Source organism: Neofelis nebulosa, chromosome 9, assembly GCF_028018385.1.
Source record: "Neofelis nebulosa isolate mNeoNeb1 chromosome 9, mNeoNeb1.pri, whole genome shotgun sequence".
NCBI lineage: Eukaryota > Metazoa > Chordata > Mammalia > Carnivora > Felidae > Neofelis > Neofelis nebulosa.
In genome coordinates this window covers 18,542,462-18,559,341 of record NC_080790.1, presented here as the reverse complement: position 1 = coordinate 18,559,341, position 16,880 = coordinate 18,542,462, and the positions used below count along the sequence as shown (strand labels likewise).

The 16,880-nt window shown below is 49.5% G+C and overlaps 1 long non-coding RNA gene across 2 annotated transcripts; it reads left to right on the top strand.

Annotated features, from left to right (window-relative positions):
- The first annotated feature begins 12 nt into the window (after positions 1–12).
- Positions 13–7,226, top strand: LOC131486170 (uncharacterized). 2 transcript variants are annotated; one of them, XR_009249217.1, is made up of 4 exons: positions 13–299; positions 4,936–5,028; positions 5,973–6,103; positions 6,522–7,226. It is a non-coding gene; the product is annotated as an uncharacterized LOC131486170 (long non-coding RNA). The 2 variants fall into 2 exon arrangements; XR_009249216.1 differs by lacking the exon at positions 6,522–7,226 and having other exon boundaries at positions 5,973–6,235.
- Positions 7,227–16,880: the final 9,654 nt, after the last annotated feature.

Genomic DNA, 16,880 nt, shown 5'->3' with positions numbered 1-16,880 from the left:
GCGGTAGGGGGGGCTGGAGGCCGCGGGAGACCCCGAGACGCTGCTCAGGGGCCCCTGCGGGGCTGCCGGCGCAGTTCGCGCCGGAAGGACGAGAGCGCTTGGCTTGGCCGGCGGCTCAGGGGCGCGTGTTTTGCAGAGAGCTCCGACCCGGGCAGGTCACACAGCTTCCCGGAACTGGCCCCAGGCTGAGGGCCGCGTGGTGGCCTCTCCCGGTCAGGGGATGGAGCTGTGAACGCCCGGCGGGAGTGGCTTTGAGGCCGGACTGGCTCCCTCGCTGCGAGGTCTTTCCTCGGGCACAGGTGAGGGGCCCCTGCTCCCCACAGCTGAGCGGGTCACCGCCTGCCCCCGGGAGGGGAAGGGCGGGCCGCGCGCGGTCCCGGAGGGAGAGTGCCCTGCCGGGAAGGCTGGCCGGCGAGACGCCGGGCTCTGTGCGGGACGTTTGCCACTAGAGGGAGTGCCACGTCGTTCTCCGTCCCCAGCACTGGGCTCCCAGGCCCGCAGACCGGCCTGGGTGGCAGCCAGGGCTCGGGGGTTCCTGGGAAGCTCACTCGTTTGCCCTTTTCCACTTAAAGGTTTCTCAGAAGCAGCCGGACTCGAGAATCCTTAGCGTCGTTTGGCAGGCATTCGCAGAGCCCTTGAACTAGGGATGCAGCCTCTGGCCTCTTGCAAACCTCTGGGGCCTTGGGCAGGGATGCTGGTCCCTAGAGAAGCTGTCCTTCACTCCCAGCACTTGAAGACCTGAGAAGCGCAGGGAGCCTCACTTCTGTTTCCCTGTGCGGAGTCTGGTCTGGCCCTCAGAGCTGCAAAGGACAGGCCCATGGGTTCTGGAGAGCGGTTCAGCTCTATGCTACCTGGAAAAGTAGTTTAGTGCCTGATGGGAGAGAGCAGGATGGGGACATGAGATGAGGCCAGGCTGGCAGGATGTGTAGGTGGTGTTAGAGACCTGGAGACAGGAGAGCTGGCTCCCAGTATCTCAACATGGGGCTGGTGGAGCTGATGGGCACGGTGGGGGTGGTTAGACCCCAAATTTGGGCAAGAACAGCTCTGCTGTGGCTCTCTTGGCTTGGCCCTTAGGTAAAGGGCAGCAGAAGATTGCTTGTGGATGCCCCTAAGCCCTGCCATGAGAGGTCCCCACAGGTCCAGGTTGGGCTGGCTACCTACGGTGGCTGGCTGATGGTTGCTACCCTTTAGAGGCAGGGCTAGGACCAAACAGGGTGTCCCAAGCATAAGCCCTAGGCCCTGGCCACTGCCGACATGGTCACTAAGATTTTGGACCACATCCCAAACTTCTGACCCAGGCCCTGCGAAGGGTGCAGGAGGCTTGGGGTCCATTCCCCCCTCCAGCATTGACCCCTGGGTCTGGGAGAGGGACCATCCTTTGCAGTCCTTGGGCACAGGCAGCAGGGATACAAGAATGCAAACCGGGGACTGCACGTTGCAGGAAGCTGGTGTGCCATCTGCAGTGGGAGTGGGTCAGAGCTGGCCTGCTGAGGCTCCTGTCACTGCTGTGGTTAATGCTGGTGATTACCATGGTTACCCGAGGCTGGAAGCTCTGACAGTCAAAGGCAGAGCAGGAGAGAGATGTCCTCTCTCTGCTCTGAGCCACATGGCTGCCTCTGCCTCCCTGGCAAATAGAAGAGCCTGAACCAGAGAAGTTATTCTGCCAGGGTTCAGCCGATTCGTGCATCATCAATCACCAAGCATTGGGGCTTTTGGGGGGCCCTGTCCTGAGCACATCCCATGTGAGGGAGGCGAAGGAAATGTCCTCAGTTTGCTCAGTCTTGGGAGGACAGGTCCTCAGGGAGCTCAGAGTCAGAGGAAGGAAGCAGCTAGAAGGACAGGTGGAGAATTCAGCACCGGCTCTTGAAGATCCAGCGATGACTCTCTAGTCCCATGCTCCAGTGCCAGCCCGAGGCGGTGAGAGCACCCTCTCCAACCCGGGTGCTGTCTGGGGTGTCAGGACACCCGCTCTACCACTGGTTGGGAGTCCCAGCTCCTGCTGGGCCCTGGTTTCCCCATCTGCAAAATGGGGTTAACGGTTACTAATCCCCACCTAGTCCAAGTCTGTGGGGAGGAGTTTTTAAATGACTAATTTTGTGCATTGAAATGAGACAACAGATTTCAAGTCTTCGGAGAAAAGACCTTATTTATTATTATCATCAACTCATTGAGCAGAAATTCTGTTTATCTCCTTTGCTGCCTCTCCAGTGCTGCATGAATTGAGAACCATAATACCTCAGTGAGATGGTAGGGCCTGCACAGCTGCCCAAATCCTAGCCCTGGGGATTCCTGGGGGGCTAGGGAGGCCGGGTGGCACTTCCTCTGAGCTTGGAGGGGCTACCAGGATCAGGAGCAGTGCGCCAACTCCAGGGCCGCTGCTACAGTGGGAATCTGCAGGTTCTCAAGCAGGGTGCCTAGCTGGAGTTGTGAGAGCTGGGGCGAAGGAAGCAGGAGCTGGTGGGTGGAGGAGGCTTGCTTTGAAGCTCTTTCTCTTTGGTTCATTATCATTATATGTTCATTTTAAAAATGAGAAAATGCAGATATGCCAAAAGAGAGAGAGAATGAAGAAAGAAAATTAAATCACTTATGTTAAATTAATTAAATTCTGATACTCTGTTCTGGTAAGGAGTATTGCGTAGAAGGTCTCCATAAGTGGCTGAGGGAATGAATGAACTCAGGTGACTGTAAACTATCTGATAGATACCCTTTTGAAAAAGAAAGATTTTTTTTTTCCAGAGAGGTTTTAGGTTCACAGCAATATTGAGCAGAAGGTACAGAACCTTGCCGTGTACCTCCTATGCCTACATGTTCATAGCCTCTTCTGTTATCAACACCCCCTACTAGAATGGCACATTTGGGCAATCAATGAACCCATATCAACACATGGTTATCACCCAAAGCCCATGGTTTACATCAGCGTTCACTTTGCTATTGTACATACTATGGATTGGGACAGGCATCTGCCATTCCGGTGTCATATGGGGTATTTTCACAGCCCTAAAAATCCTCTGTGCTCCGTCTCTCAGACATTTTCCCCTCCGCACATCTGCACGTCCAAACATTCCCCCATTATATTAATATCTATGGTTTTCTTTTCTTTTTTATTTTTTTTAACGTTTTATTTATTTTTGAGACAGAGAGAGACAGAGCATGAACAGGGGAGGGTCAGCGAGAGGGAGACACAGAATCTGAAACAGGCTCCAGGCTCTGAGCTGTCAGCACAGAGCCTGACGCAGGGCTCGAACTCTATGGTTTTCAAGATAGGAGTATGCTCTACACATTGATGGGAAACATGTTTCCCCTCTGAAAAATGAAATGGGGATAATAAGCATGAAACACCCCCGTCTCAATAATTTGGATCGGACCGCTGACGTCTTTGTGTTATTTGGCTATGGTCATGAGGCTGAAGTTAGGAAGGATAAGGATAGAACATGAGGAAGGACAGAGTCCCTCTAAGGCTGGGCGGGAGAGGAGACCAAGAAAGGCAAATGGTGGCACAGGACGTCCCTTGGGGACACAGTGCATTGTGTACCACTGCCCTCTGCAAGAGCTGTGTCTGCCCCCAGGTGTGCATCTCTGTCTTTACTTCCTTCTCCAGAGTTCCTTGCTCCTTGAGGGAGGTCAGTCACCGAAAAAAAAAAAAAAAAAAAGATGCCTGTTGGGGTAGATATATATGTGTCTCATATATGTGTCCTGATGCAAACCCAGGAATTACACCATGAGCTAAAAGAAAAAAATCCTGCCCAGGGCTTCCTGCATTGGTAAGAAATCGGCAGGTGTCCCCGAGTGTGTCTGAGGAGCTTCGTGCATGTGGAGGAGAGTTCCTGATGTCTAAATCTGTCCACAGCACTTCCTCTGTCTTATCTGTGCCGACAGCTTCTCTTTCATCTCCGAGGGTCTGGATCCCAAAGCCCTTTGACCACTGGGCTGCGCTTGAAGGACTCTCCACTTCCTCAGTAAGCCTCTGGGCTCACACATCCTATCTGTATAGGCCAGACCCACGCGGTGGCCCATGCCGAGGGCTGCCGGAGAAGGTGGAAGCAGTGCTGTCCCAGCAGAGCAGCGGCCTGCCAAGCAGGTGGTCACGACGACATGAGCACAGAAGCGGGGCACACAGTCCTCTTGCTCCTGGACAAGACTCCAGGGGCGTCTGACTGATTGCAGACAGGCTCTGGGTCCTCCTGTGAGGATGCACACCTTGCATTTCCCTGAAGGTCTGGCTTTGCTCATCACCCAGGGTCTGTCCCCAGCCATTGAGCTGGCTGTTTAGCGAGAGGTACTGTTTGGTCCTGAAAATCATGGCTCCTGATGTCCCTGCTCTTAAATTTCTTCTGTAAGATCTTATGTCTTTTCTACCTCAGGTGATGTGCCTGAGGGCTCTGTGGTTTGCCTCATTACCATCACATTTCCTCCTGGCCTGACCCGTGTTGGTGGCAGGGAGCGGCAACAGAGAGCTGGCTTGTTGGTGGAAGGGCTGGCCTCAATTAATGATGAGAAACTGAGCTGGCGCAAATGTAGAGTTCTCCCGTCAGGCCTCCCCTCCTCAAAGGACTGCACAGATAACATGCACACGGGAGGCTGGAGATGCTGCTCAGGGTTCGGGTCACATCACGCCTTTCTCTGCTTGCTGACCAGAGCTGCTGACCCCTCCTCTTTGACCTGTGCCCCTCCCTCCCTGCTCACCAGGCACCTGTCACCCTGGCCTGTTTGCATCGGCCTTTCCCGCCCAGCTGCTTCCTCAGGGTCCCTCTCTTCTGGGCCAGCCCTCTCCCCAAGCTTCAGGAATCCACCTCTTCAGAGAAGCTTCCTGGCCACTGTCTGAAGTAGCTTTCCCTTTTCCCTCTTCATGTTATCAATGCCTTTTCTTTTTAATAGTATGTATTTCAATTTTCTTATTTTTTGGCCTCTTTATTTCCTTATTATCTGTTTCTCCAGGTAGCCTCCAGGAGAGCCGGGACCTTGTATGTGAATTTTGTTTATCACTGTATCCCCAGCATAGCAGGATGCAAGTCTTATAATAAGTGCCCCGTAAGTAGTTGATTGATGAACGGTTTAGCAACACATGTAAGAATGTCTTGACTCTAGGTGACTTTAAGCTCAATCTGAGTAAGACATATGACCTGTCATTTTCTGGTTGATCCTTACTTGGAATGAGGGGGAGGGCTTCCCCACTCTGCTTACACAAATGTTGTAGCTTTGGAGCTCCGAGCACAGTGCTGAGGTTAGAACATAAGTAGCATGTTAACAAAATGGCACATGCCTAGGGGAAATTGTGACTTGGAACCATAGACTTTGAGGACAGTAAACTTAGGGTCTTTCACTTGGAGAAGGGAAGGCTATCCCTAAGGATACCTACGAGTTGTACACAGATATCCCAGACACATTGTAGAAGAAGAGTGTGTGTGTAGGGTGGGTTGCCTGGAAGGCAGTGATCTCTTCCTCACTGGAGGTGTTACTAAAAGCTTCCCTTGGTGCGGACATAAGACTAGATGACATTTAAAGTTGCTTTCAGTCTGAAGTGTCCACATATATCAATGTGATTTTGGAGGAGCCTGGGTGGTTCAGTCAGTTGAACATCTGACTTCGGCTCAGGTCATGATCTCACGATTTGTGGGTTTGAGCCCCATGTCGGACTCTGTGCTGACAGCTCAGAGCCTAGAGCCTGCTTTGGATTCTGTGTCTCCCTCTGCGCACGTGCTCTCTCTCTCTCAAAAAGAAATAAATATTAAAAATTTTATAAATGTGATTTTGAAATGTTTTTGTTGGACTGTTCCAACCAGCCCAGGGCAGGTAGGAAGAGCAAGCTATTCCTATACCTACTATTCCTGAAGTAGTTTCTGGCCCTGTAAGTGTGTGTTTGTGTGTGTGTGCGTGTGTGTGTGTGTGTGTGTGTTTGCGTGTGTGTAATTGCGGTGGACTGGATTCTTGTTGAACAAATATTCACTCAATATTCACTCTCTCTTCCTCCTTAGGATGGCATATACTTATATTTACCTGCCTCACTCATTTTGGGCATGGCCATGTAACCGGGTGCACAGAAGTGGGAGTGTACTGAGGCTTTGAATGTTTGTTTAGCCTCTGGAGCTCCTGCCTACTCCATGATGTAAGTACATCCAGGGTAGCCATAGTTCCAGGATGAAGAGACATGGGGAAAGCAGACCTGGCCCAAGCCCAAATGACTCCAGCCAACTCACAGACCCATTACTGAAAAGAAATAAATGCCTGTTGTAAGCCACTGAGATTTTGGGATTATTTGTTACACAGCCTTATCATGGAAAAGCTGACTAATGAGTGTTCGTGGTAGTCTTTACAGGGAACTAGTCCAATACTCAGGCCTGTTCACAGAGGGCTTCAGGATGGAGGCACCTGCTCTGTTGCATGTCATTAAGGAATTAGGTTTTAGTAAATAGTTCCTCCCCCTTTTAGACTCCGTTCCCTGACCTCTTCCTCAAGTGCGTATCTCCCCCCTCTTTAGGACAATTAACCACATTCACAAAATTCCACCTCCTCCTCCTCTACAGGCCACTTCTGCAGGCTCTCAGAACTGTCTGTCTTTGACAAGGGCTATCCTTGTTGTGGGAGGCCCTCAGCTTTCCGAGGAGGTTGGAAAGAATGGAGCTCAGAGAAATGGAGGGGCCCCCGCAAGCTGCAGCAGCAGGAGGCAAAGGAACCAGCAGCAGGGCCCTCTGGAAAGATCGGAGGAGGCATGTAGCTGAGTGCTCACACAACGTGAGGATGTCGCAGCTCCAAACCAGGGTGTTCTCTGTGATGTCAGGTGAGCAGCCACTTAAGTGCCTCTACCTCCAGCGTATCCAACACAGACACGCTGAAAGTGGCTGTAAAATGCCTTTGACTCTTATCTCTCTTGCATCACCCTCTGAAATGAAATCTCAAACACTTTCGCAGGGTTTGATGCAGAGAACAGTAAGCAGATAGAGGTTCAGGCAGAAACAGAACAGGAGTCAAAAGCCCTGGAGAAAAGCATGAATGGGCTTGGAGAGGACAAATAAAATAGCAGAGACATTTATACGGGTCTCCCCTACCTCTCAGAACAAAACAATTATGAGATAAGAGAGGCATGGATGGGAGGAAATTCTTTCATTTTTCACATTGCAAGCTGGAGAGATCCAATAGCCTGTTTATGAAGAACAATAAAGAAGATACATGAACTCAGTAAAGAGGTTGTTACAAATATATCTGGTGGTTTTGAAAGGCCAGGGTTTTCTCCCCGCTTTTGGATAAAGCTGTCAGCTAAGTATTAAAAGATTTTTTTTTTTTGCTTTGCTTTTTTTGTTGTTTTTTATTTATTTTATTTTTTTATTTTTTTTTCAAAAAGCAATAACTGGCACCAGCAGTTTGTTACAATTGGCAGGAAGAGTTATCACTTTTATTTAGGATTTGGAAATGCAATCAAAGAAGGGCAGATTGGAGCTTGAATTAAATGAAGCTTAAACAGCAAAAAGAAAAATCTCTGCTGGTCTTTTAAACAAACAAACACAAAAATTATAGCTCCTTGTTGTTAATTTGAGCTGTAAAACATTTGACACTCATACTTGATAAAACAGTGCCAAACAGAATGGTTGCTACTTTTTTTGTGTTAGGTACTGAACGTTCTGATCACTTTTACGCGGAAAAAAAAAACCCTTGTTTTTAGAAACTCTTTGGTGGGACCTGACTAGCTTATTGCATGAGAAATCACAGTGAAGACTCATTCTGTTGGCTTTAGGGGGAAATTATTTCTTCGAGGATACTTTCCACAGACCAAAAAGCTGGGAGGATCAGTTCCACTTAGCTACCTGTTTTCACGTTTCTTGTGTTTTGTAATTCCTGAATACCAAATTACCCCCTGAGGTCATGGTAGCTGGGAGTATGACCCTGCCTATGACTTGTCCTCACATAATTATTTCAATTTTTTGTGATTCAGTCTGATCCAGGAAGTCGTCATATTAGCTAGTAACTTCCTTATCTATATCACAGTTCTGAGAATCAGCACAGAAACATAAGGTTCCCCTGAGAGGATAAAAGAGATGTCACAGTGGTTGCTCTACATCTCGAGCATTTTACCCAGAGGTCTCTGGACTCATTCAAGATACTTAAACCGCAGCAAGAGTAGCAGGCTGGTTTTAAAACCCGGAATGAATTAGAAGTGAAGAGAGGTCCTTTTATGGGCAGGGATGGTGACTACCAGTGGTAGACAGTAAACAATCTGGTAATAAGGGACAGAAATACTACAAAACAGACGCAGACCCACAGAACTCAGTGCTTTGGTTGGATTTAGAAAAGGGGTAAATACTTTCCCAAGTATGATGGTTAATTTTATGTGTCAACTTGATGGACTGCAGGGTGTCCTGTTATTTGGTTGGACATCATTCTGGGTGTATTCTGGGCATGTGAAGGTTTTGGGATGAGATTAACGTTTGCATCAGTAGACTGAGTAAAACAGATTGCCTTCTTCAACATGGGTGGGCCTCATCCAATCAGTTGAAGGCCTGAATAGGACAAAACGCCTCACCCTCCCTTGAAGTAGGAGGAACTCTTTTCTTCCTGACTGTCTTTGAACTGGGACATTTGCCTTTGCCTATCTTTGGACTTGGACTCAGACCGAAACGTATACCATCTGCTCTCCTGGTTCTCTGGCCCTTGGGCTTGGAGTGGCATTACACTCTCCTGGGTCTCCAGCTCATCACCTTACAGATCTTGGCATTTAGCCTCTATGAGTTCAGCAGCCAATTTCTTATCATTCTTTATAATACCTCTATCTCCATCCTTATCTTTATGTATCTCTCTCTGTATATATATCACCCTGGATCTGCCTAGAGAACCCAGACTAATACTCCAAGCCTTGCTTTGGTCTTGGGGCTACATGTGATTGAATTGAAGGCACCCAGCCTGTGTCTTGAAGAGAAGGCACAGGGCTTGTCTTCCTTGCCACTTGAGTCTCAGATCAGTTGTCCCCTCCCCTGGACTCTGCCAGCGCTGGGACCCATGTCTGTTCTGCCTGCTCAAGGTCATACCTAATGGTTGCAGATTTGAGTATCAGATTTGAGTATCACTCCACCTTCCAGAATACAAGCTCTAAGGGACTCTGAGCAGCTTGTTTTTTTGCTTCCTTCCTGGCCCACACACAGTGAGTTGTCTCCCACAAACACTGTGGAATAAATGAATGTTCTCTACTCCCTTCCACAATGGTACTGAATAGAAATAGCTTAAGTTTTTTCATAGCTAAAAAAATTTTTGAAAAGTGTTAGTGTTTAGAGAGAGAACTCTCAAGCTTTGTAAACATGCCTACCTTATCCCCCAGCACCCTTCTTCACCTCTCCCAACACCACTTACTCCCCCTTAGTGTGAAATGGTGCACACGGCACGTTCGGTTATAGCAAAAGATGTGGTACAAAGAAAGAATGTAAATTGAATCTTATTTTCTCAATGAAACAATACTATAATAAGGGTTATATCCCTTATTCATATTTTTTATAGAAACGCTTGATAGTTTTTAAAAAAATTTTTTTAACGTTTATTTATTTTTGAGAGAAAGAGACAGAGCATGAGGGGGAGAGGGACTAAGAGAGAGGGAGACACAGAATTGGAAGCAGGCTCCAGGTTCTGAGCTGTCAGCACAGAGCCCAATGCGGGGCTCGAACTCACAAACTGTGAGATCATGACCTGAGCTGAAGTCAGATACTCAACTGACTGAGCTACCCAGGTGCCCCAGAAACACTTGATAGTTAAATTCTGAAGTATATGTTAGCTTGGAACCAGAGCTACAATTGAATTCTGCTTCTTCTAGAAGCTTTGTAACCTTGGGCAAGTCCCCTAGCCTCTGTGGATGCCAGTTTCCTCCTTGACTAAATAGGGAAGAATACCTCCCTCACAGCAGGTGCGGGGGTTAAAGTCAGTAATGTATGCAAAGTACCTTGTGCTCTACCTGGCACATAATAAGTGCTCAATAAATTTTAATTCCCCTTCTCCCTTCTCCTGTCTCCAATTCAATCAAGTATTATGATAGATGTATTTCCTGTTCAGTATAAAGCTTTATAAAGTGCATATAAATCAATTAAATAGGGCAATGCAGTAATTGATCATGTAACATTTATTTAAGAGATCCTGGGAGAGGGGGAGAAGATTAGGGGCTCGTGGAAACCTCTAGAGAGACCCTAGGAGAAGTCTGCTCAGATGGGTTTCCTGTGACACGGCATGGGCACTCACTGCCATAAATTCTGTGAGAAACGACACAGTGGGGTTCAGGACTGTGACTTACGATTGGGAGTTTCTAAGTCCAAGAGTGACCTGAGTGGTCCTTCCTGCCCCTGTAGGAAAAGGCAAAATGATCAGAGGAGTCAGAGAAATGGCCATCTGACCTGTCTTCTTCTTTTTTTTTTTAATTAAAAAAAATATTTATTTTTGAGAGAGAGACAGAGACAGAGAAAGAGCATGAATGGAGGAGGGGCAGAGAGAGAGAGAGTGGGAGACACAGAATTCAAAGCGGGCCCCAGGCTCTGAGCTGTCAGCACAGAGTCCAACGTGGGGCTTGAACTCATGAACCGTGAGATCATGACCTGAACTGAAGTCAGATGCCCAACAGACTGAGCCACCGAGGTGTCCCTGACTTGTCTTCTAAGTGCAAGATTTGTGAATGAGTTATCTCCTCAGTGAATGCAGAAGATAAGCCAGATATGATTCAATTGAAATTTCTCACCACTTGTCTGCTGTGAGGAGGGAGGCATGTTTGCAGGCACCCTTCCGCTCTGGCTTTCAAGTGTGAACCTGGGAGGGGGCAGCATCCTTGAGGCTTTAATTGGATAACTTTAGGAAATGCCATTACTGGGGGCAGGGAGGGAGGTGTGCCACAGACAAAGTGAAAAGAGATTGGGGTCAATAAGGAATGCTCATTCCGTGGCCAGAGAATGGCGTCCAATGTGATTCAGATTCTAGGCAATCCTGAAAAAACCCTACACAGTCTTTTTCCCCTGGGGAAGATCAGAGGGAATTCTGTTTGCTCACATATGGTTCCTTGCTTCTCTGTACCCTCGCTGATCCATGTTTTAGAATGGAATTTGGAGGAGGCATTCCGCAGAAAGAGCCAGTCTGCCATGTGAGATTGTCTCTGCCATGCTTCCAGATCAGGTTCAAGGACTTTCCTTTGACAAAGCATCGCTCACCTGCACTGTCCTGTGCTTCTCCCAGGGATGAGGCCAGAGCTGTCGCGGGGGGCTAGGACTCTCTCTCTCTCTGTAGTTTGAGAGTGATGCGAGACAATTCTTCCTCTGTTCCTTGCATTTTTGCCCACCTTGGCCTTTGTTCTTGATTCTGTCTTCTGGGATATTTGTGTAGCAAACAGCCTTAGAAGATACAGATTGTGTCTCCCTCTGGGGTGATGGGCAGTAGCAAGTATTTTTACTGTCCAACACAATGAAGATAATGTCTCCCTCTAGGACCAAAGTCAGACAGGCTGTTGCCCATTTTATAAAATTTTTTTTTTTTTTTTTTCAACATTTTTTATTTATTTTTGGGACAGAGAGAGACAGAGCATGAACAGGGGAGGGGCAGAGAGAGAGGGAGACACAGAATCGGAAACAGGCTCCAGGCTCCGAGCCATCGGCCCAGAGCCTGACGCGGGGCTCGAACTCACGGACCGCGAGATCGTGACCTGGCTGAAGTCGGACGCTTAACCGACTGCGCCACCCAGGCGCCCCCGTCTGTTGCCCATTTTAAAAAGTTCAGGTTTCCTAAGCTTGGATCCCCTTAGCTATGAAGCAAACCCACTGTGCCTGCAGCATCTGCCTGGGCCCCTCCACGCTCCCCTCTCCCGGGACCTGGGCAGGCAAATGCGAAACTCATGCTGCTTGCTGGACCCTGTGGAGTACAGGGCTGTGTTTCTGGCTGGGAGTCTCATGTCTTCTGCCCACATCCAGAACACTGTGGTAGGCTAACTTGGTAGCAAGCAAGTAGGATAAGACCAGGGACCATCCACAGCTCTTGCTAGTGATTTGTCACAAGAGACTAGTGACTGTGTAGGGCTAGTGCAGGCCCTGTGCAGCCCTGTGCAGGACTGTGCAGGGCAAGGGTGCATCCACTCATAGGAGGCCAGTAACAATCTGGGCAGTAACTTTCCCAGACAGCTCTCTCTCTCTCTCTCTCTCTCTCTCTCTCTCTCTCTCTCTTTCTTTCTTTCTCTCTCTCCTGGCCTCCCCCCAACCTCCCCCATTAGTATTTTTTGCATCTCTGTGCCTTGTGAGATAGCTGCGGGTTTTATCTTTCCCTCTCTCCTGGAGGTGGATCTCTGGGCCCCACCAAGCTCTGAGGTCCTTGACTCTACAAGGAACGGTTTGCCTCAAGGCTTCTGGACTACTCTTCCCCTCCCACTCTGCTGCCGTCCCCTGTCTCCCACAGGCGTGGCCTGGGGCCTCTTCTCTTAATCCTATCCTCCAAGGTCCACTTGCTCACATGCCTGGCAACCCTGTTCTTTGGTAATTTTTGTTTTGGTAGTTTTTCCACCCTCAGGGAGTGAAGAATGTTCTAGAGATGTCAGTGCTGAGGGCAGACTTGCTGGAGAAACTTGTGCTAGGCATGTCCACTGTCCTGCCTGGTCTCTTCACAGCTCGCCTCAGGTTGCAGGAATGTGAGCGCCTGTCTTTGGTGTCAACCACTGGGCCTGGGCCTGCTTGTTCTGTGCACGCCCCCCAACCACCCGGTACCCACCACTGTGTCTAGCACTCAATGGGGACACACGGTGGCTCAGCCTGATAGATTCAAAGCTGTTCTGGAATAGGCAGCTGGCACTGTCTCTCACTATTTCTTCTCTATCTGTACCTACATCATCATTATTCTAGAAACTATGTTATGCTGTAGTACCTTTCTTAATCTGCTCTTCCTGTTGAAAAATACTACTCCTAGAATCATGATGAAGCAATGGACCAAGGAGCCTTGTTGAGCATGCCCAGCCATGGGTCCAGTCATGGTGATGCTGCGTAGAGCTCTGAGCCCACCTCTGCAGGGAGCATGGTGGGGGGGAGTGCCAGGAGCCAGATGCGGTGACTCATCAAGGTGCAAGGGAGTGCAGCAGAGAGGTCAGCAGGCTGGGGAGGTCAGGAGAGCCTTCCCAGGAGAAGGGACCCCTCAGCATTTGTCTATAGCAGACTGGAAGTCCCCGAATTTGGTACAGTACTTACTTCTTGAGGGAGGCAAAACTTAAAGTGGTTTTGTGTAGATCTGCTTGCACTTTTCTCAGTGTCTAGGAAGATACTTTTGGGTCTTTCCCTCCCCTGGGCCCTTCCTCAGTCATCCCAAAGGACAGGCAGTTGCAGTTGCTCAGTTTTGTTTTTTTTTTCCCTTTTTCCACAAAGAGCTGTGCATTTCACTTGTTTCAGGTGAGAAAAGATTCTCCCTGTTTAATGGATGAATGGAATGTATGGATTAAAGAATGTGAAGAATTCTGGAGGCTTTCAGTCTAGACTATTCTTAGGGTCCCTCTTAGTATTCATTCATTTATCCCTTCATTCATTCATTCATTCATTCATTCGACTCAGTGAGTATTACTTAATGTATCTCTACTCTGCGCTGGACTCTGGGCCAGGCCTTGTGCTGGGTGCGGGCAGATAGTGGCAAACAAAATTCTTGGGGAACTTGCACGCAAACAAGGGAGACAAACCAGCAATAAATGCAAACTGTTATCATGCTGTGCAGGAGAAATGCAGGGTGCTCTGAAAGCAAATAAATGAGACCTGTCTGAAGTTGGGTGGCCAGAGATGGCCTGGCTATGGAAGTGACATTCCCACAGAACCCTAAAGAGTGAGCGGGACTAGCTGGGTGAGGAGAGGGAGAGGGGTGATGGGCAGAATATAGCGGGCTGGGTGCGACAGAGCAGGGACACAGTCAGAAGAGCACAGCGAGTGCAGGACGAGACGAAGCATAGACAAAACGTCAAACCAGCTCAGAAAACAAACAGTTCCTTAATCTGAGGAGGACCCGAGAAGTGGGTGATGTAGGTCTTCCTGTGTGATAGGCACATTGAGTTTCTTGCCCTCTAGCTGGACCCAAGCTGTGGCTCCCCTGGGGTGACACCATGGAGGGCGCTGGGGCTGTGAGACAGGATGATGGAAAATCACAGGTGGTTTTTCAGGCCCCAGTAATGATGGGCTTCTCATCCCATCACCTCTTATCCGACAGTATACATTTTTGAAAATGCTTTGTCAAACTGCACTCCCTGGGCTCAGCTACCCCCCGGTGGAGGCTTTGATTAAGATGGCACCTGCCCTGAGTTGAGTCTGAATCCCGGCTGCAGAGTTCAGAGGCCGGAACAACTATGACATGAGTCAGAGGGCAGAGAGGCATCTGTTGTGCAGGTCACGGTACGTGGTACGTGGCAGCTCTCTGCGCCGTGGTCGGGAGAAACTCATTTAACGTTTTCTAACATTTTCCCAAGTGAACGAGCGGTCTGTGGGTGCCACGAGAATGCTCATCTGTCAGTTGTGACAATATAACACAGTGTACATTATTTATGCTAAAAATAGTCTGTACAAAAGATGAGGCTCCAAAGGCAGCACCAATGAAATCCTAAGCTTCTGCCAGACCCCCTTCCCTCAGAGGTGATTGACAAAGTAATTTTCCGCTGTGCTTTACTGAACCAAGAGCACATACTGTGCACACCAGCAGCCTTTGCAGCCTGATGAAATCACTCAGGACCCGTTTCGAGGCCTCCTACCCAGGACGGTCCGTTGACATATCCTGTCTCTGTGGTCCCTCTTTAGGATAGTAGAGTCCAGAAACAAGGGTGGCTTTGCTTCAGCACAGAGCATGGGAACCTGGTGGCCTCTAGCTCCGGGTTAATTATGACCCTCTCCTGTGCCTGGTGAGGGAAGGAGCAGAGGGGACACAGACAGGGGACTCTGGGCACCCGAGTCCTCCTTCTGCTCCCTCCATCAGGGCCATGGTCGTAATAGCTGCCATTTGTTGAGGGCCTACTCTGTGTCAGCCCTGTGCTGGGCGCTTTATCTGGATGATCTCATGTCTGAAGCAGTAGGTACTACTAACATCGGAGGAACTGAGGCTTCTCCAGGACTCAGACGGGAATTAGTCACTCCCGCAAGCGTCCCGGCACAGGGACTGGAGAGGTCTGAGTCTGAAATGAGGGCTGGAGGCCGATTTGTTTTTCATGGCCTCAACGTTGGGAGCCAGAGGAGGTGGTGAGGATGGTTTCCAGGGGGAGAGGGCAAACCGACGAGCTGCAAATGCTTCTTGCACATTTTTTTAAAAGGCTGATACTTGCTTTTAAATTTAGCCACATCATCCCCAAATCCCCGCAGTGTGTTTTGGATGTAGAAAGTGGGACAGAGAACCTTCCGTGTCAGTTAATGTGAGAGAAGACCAGCTCAGGCAAGCTGTCTTAGCCCTGGGGCTGCCAAAAATACCGAGAGGCACACAGTAGGTGCTTAGTTATTGGTGGAATTAATTTGAGTTGATAGTTAGGGCTGCACGCCTGCCCTCGTGTGTGTTTCTGAGTGTGGTGATGGCTCTCCCTTGGTCTCACATGTGCAGAATCTCACGTCACCCTGTTAGGTGGATGCTTGTGACCTGGGACCAGCTGGCAGCTGTTGTCAGAAGGGACCTGTCCGGTTTACTCAGAGGCCATGACCATAGATCTGAGGCCATTGAGCACTGGGGTCAGGCCAGGAGTGTGAGGCTGGGCCATGTTGCCTAAAGATCTTCTCCTGCTCCGAGCATCTGTAGTTCAGGGTCTCAAGGGAGCCAGTCTCTTCTTAATGTTGCTTTTGGGCAAAAAAAAAAAAAGGGGGGGGGGGAGGCCTGTTTGCTGGCTGGGGGGAAAACCCCGTCTTGATGTTTCCCTGTTCTCCAGGAGTGAGCTTGTTTGTGGGAGCAGGAGGGCCAGGCAGGCTTTCTTTAGAGGCTGGATCTGCCTTCACCCTGTGTTTGTCTGCTGGCCACAGATCACAGCCTGATTGGAAGTGACTTTCCCCCAGGCGCTCAGTGCAGGCCTATTAGGCTGACAGTCTGCACTGGGCTGGGAGAGGCCCCCAGTTAGTGTCGCTTCCAGGTAGGCCTCTCGCTGCCCTCTTGGGCCGTCTCGCAGATGCTCCCTGCCACCTGCATGTGCTGGGCCCTGTGCCAGGCTGAGTGGGGGCTGCCTGGAGGGCTGGACTGAGGCAAAGGGCTGCCCTCGATGACCTCGGAATCCAGACAGGAAGCCTGTCTGGGCACAGCTGACCCTAATTCCAATCAGGGGGCTCTCTGATGAATGCAAGTCCTGGGTATCATGGGGCAGCTGAGCTCTCTTAGCCCAGGCTAAGACTCCCAAGCCCCAGGCTAGACTGGAGACTTCCATCAGGCCAGGAGTTCCCAGGTACTTCTTGCTCACTCTGCTCCAGCAGTCAGTCGGCCTACATTAAGCACCACTGTGTGCACTTTTGCCAGACCCCAGGACAAGGTGGAGATAAGCGTGAGGTCAGAAGCCCTGCCTTCTAGTCCTGGCCCTGTTGTCAACCAGCTGTTTGGTCTTGAATAAGTCTTTCTGGGCCTCAGGTCCCCATCTGTAAATGAGAGGAGTGGACTGTAAGATTTCTATGAGTTCTTCTGTGTTTGATATTCTAGTTCATTCTCATTCTTTCATGTCCTTTCTCCTACTCCTGCTTCCAGAACCCAGCGTGGAATTGATCACACAGTTGGTGCTTGGTAAATGCTCACTGGCCAACATTATGCACAGCAGCCCAGAGCTCTGAGTGCAATGGTCCTTCAGCCTTACTTTCTACCTCCTAGAGATCCAGGACTGGAGGGCACACCCCCTGCCCTGCTAGAAAATAGACCATGCTAGTTTATGGGACTCTCAATTACTCAAGGATGCCTACTTTGTCCATAGCCCTGGGCTG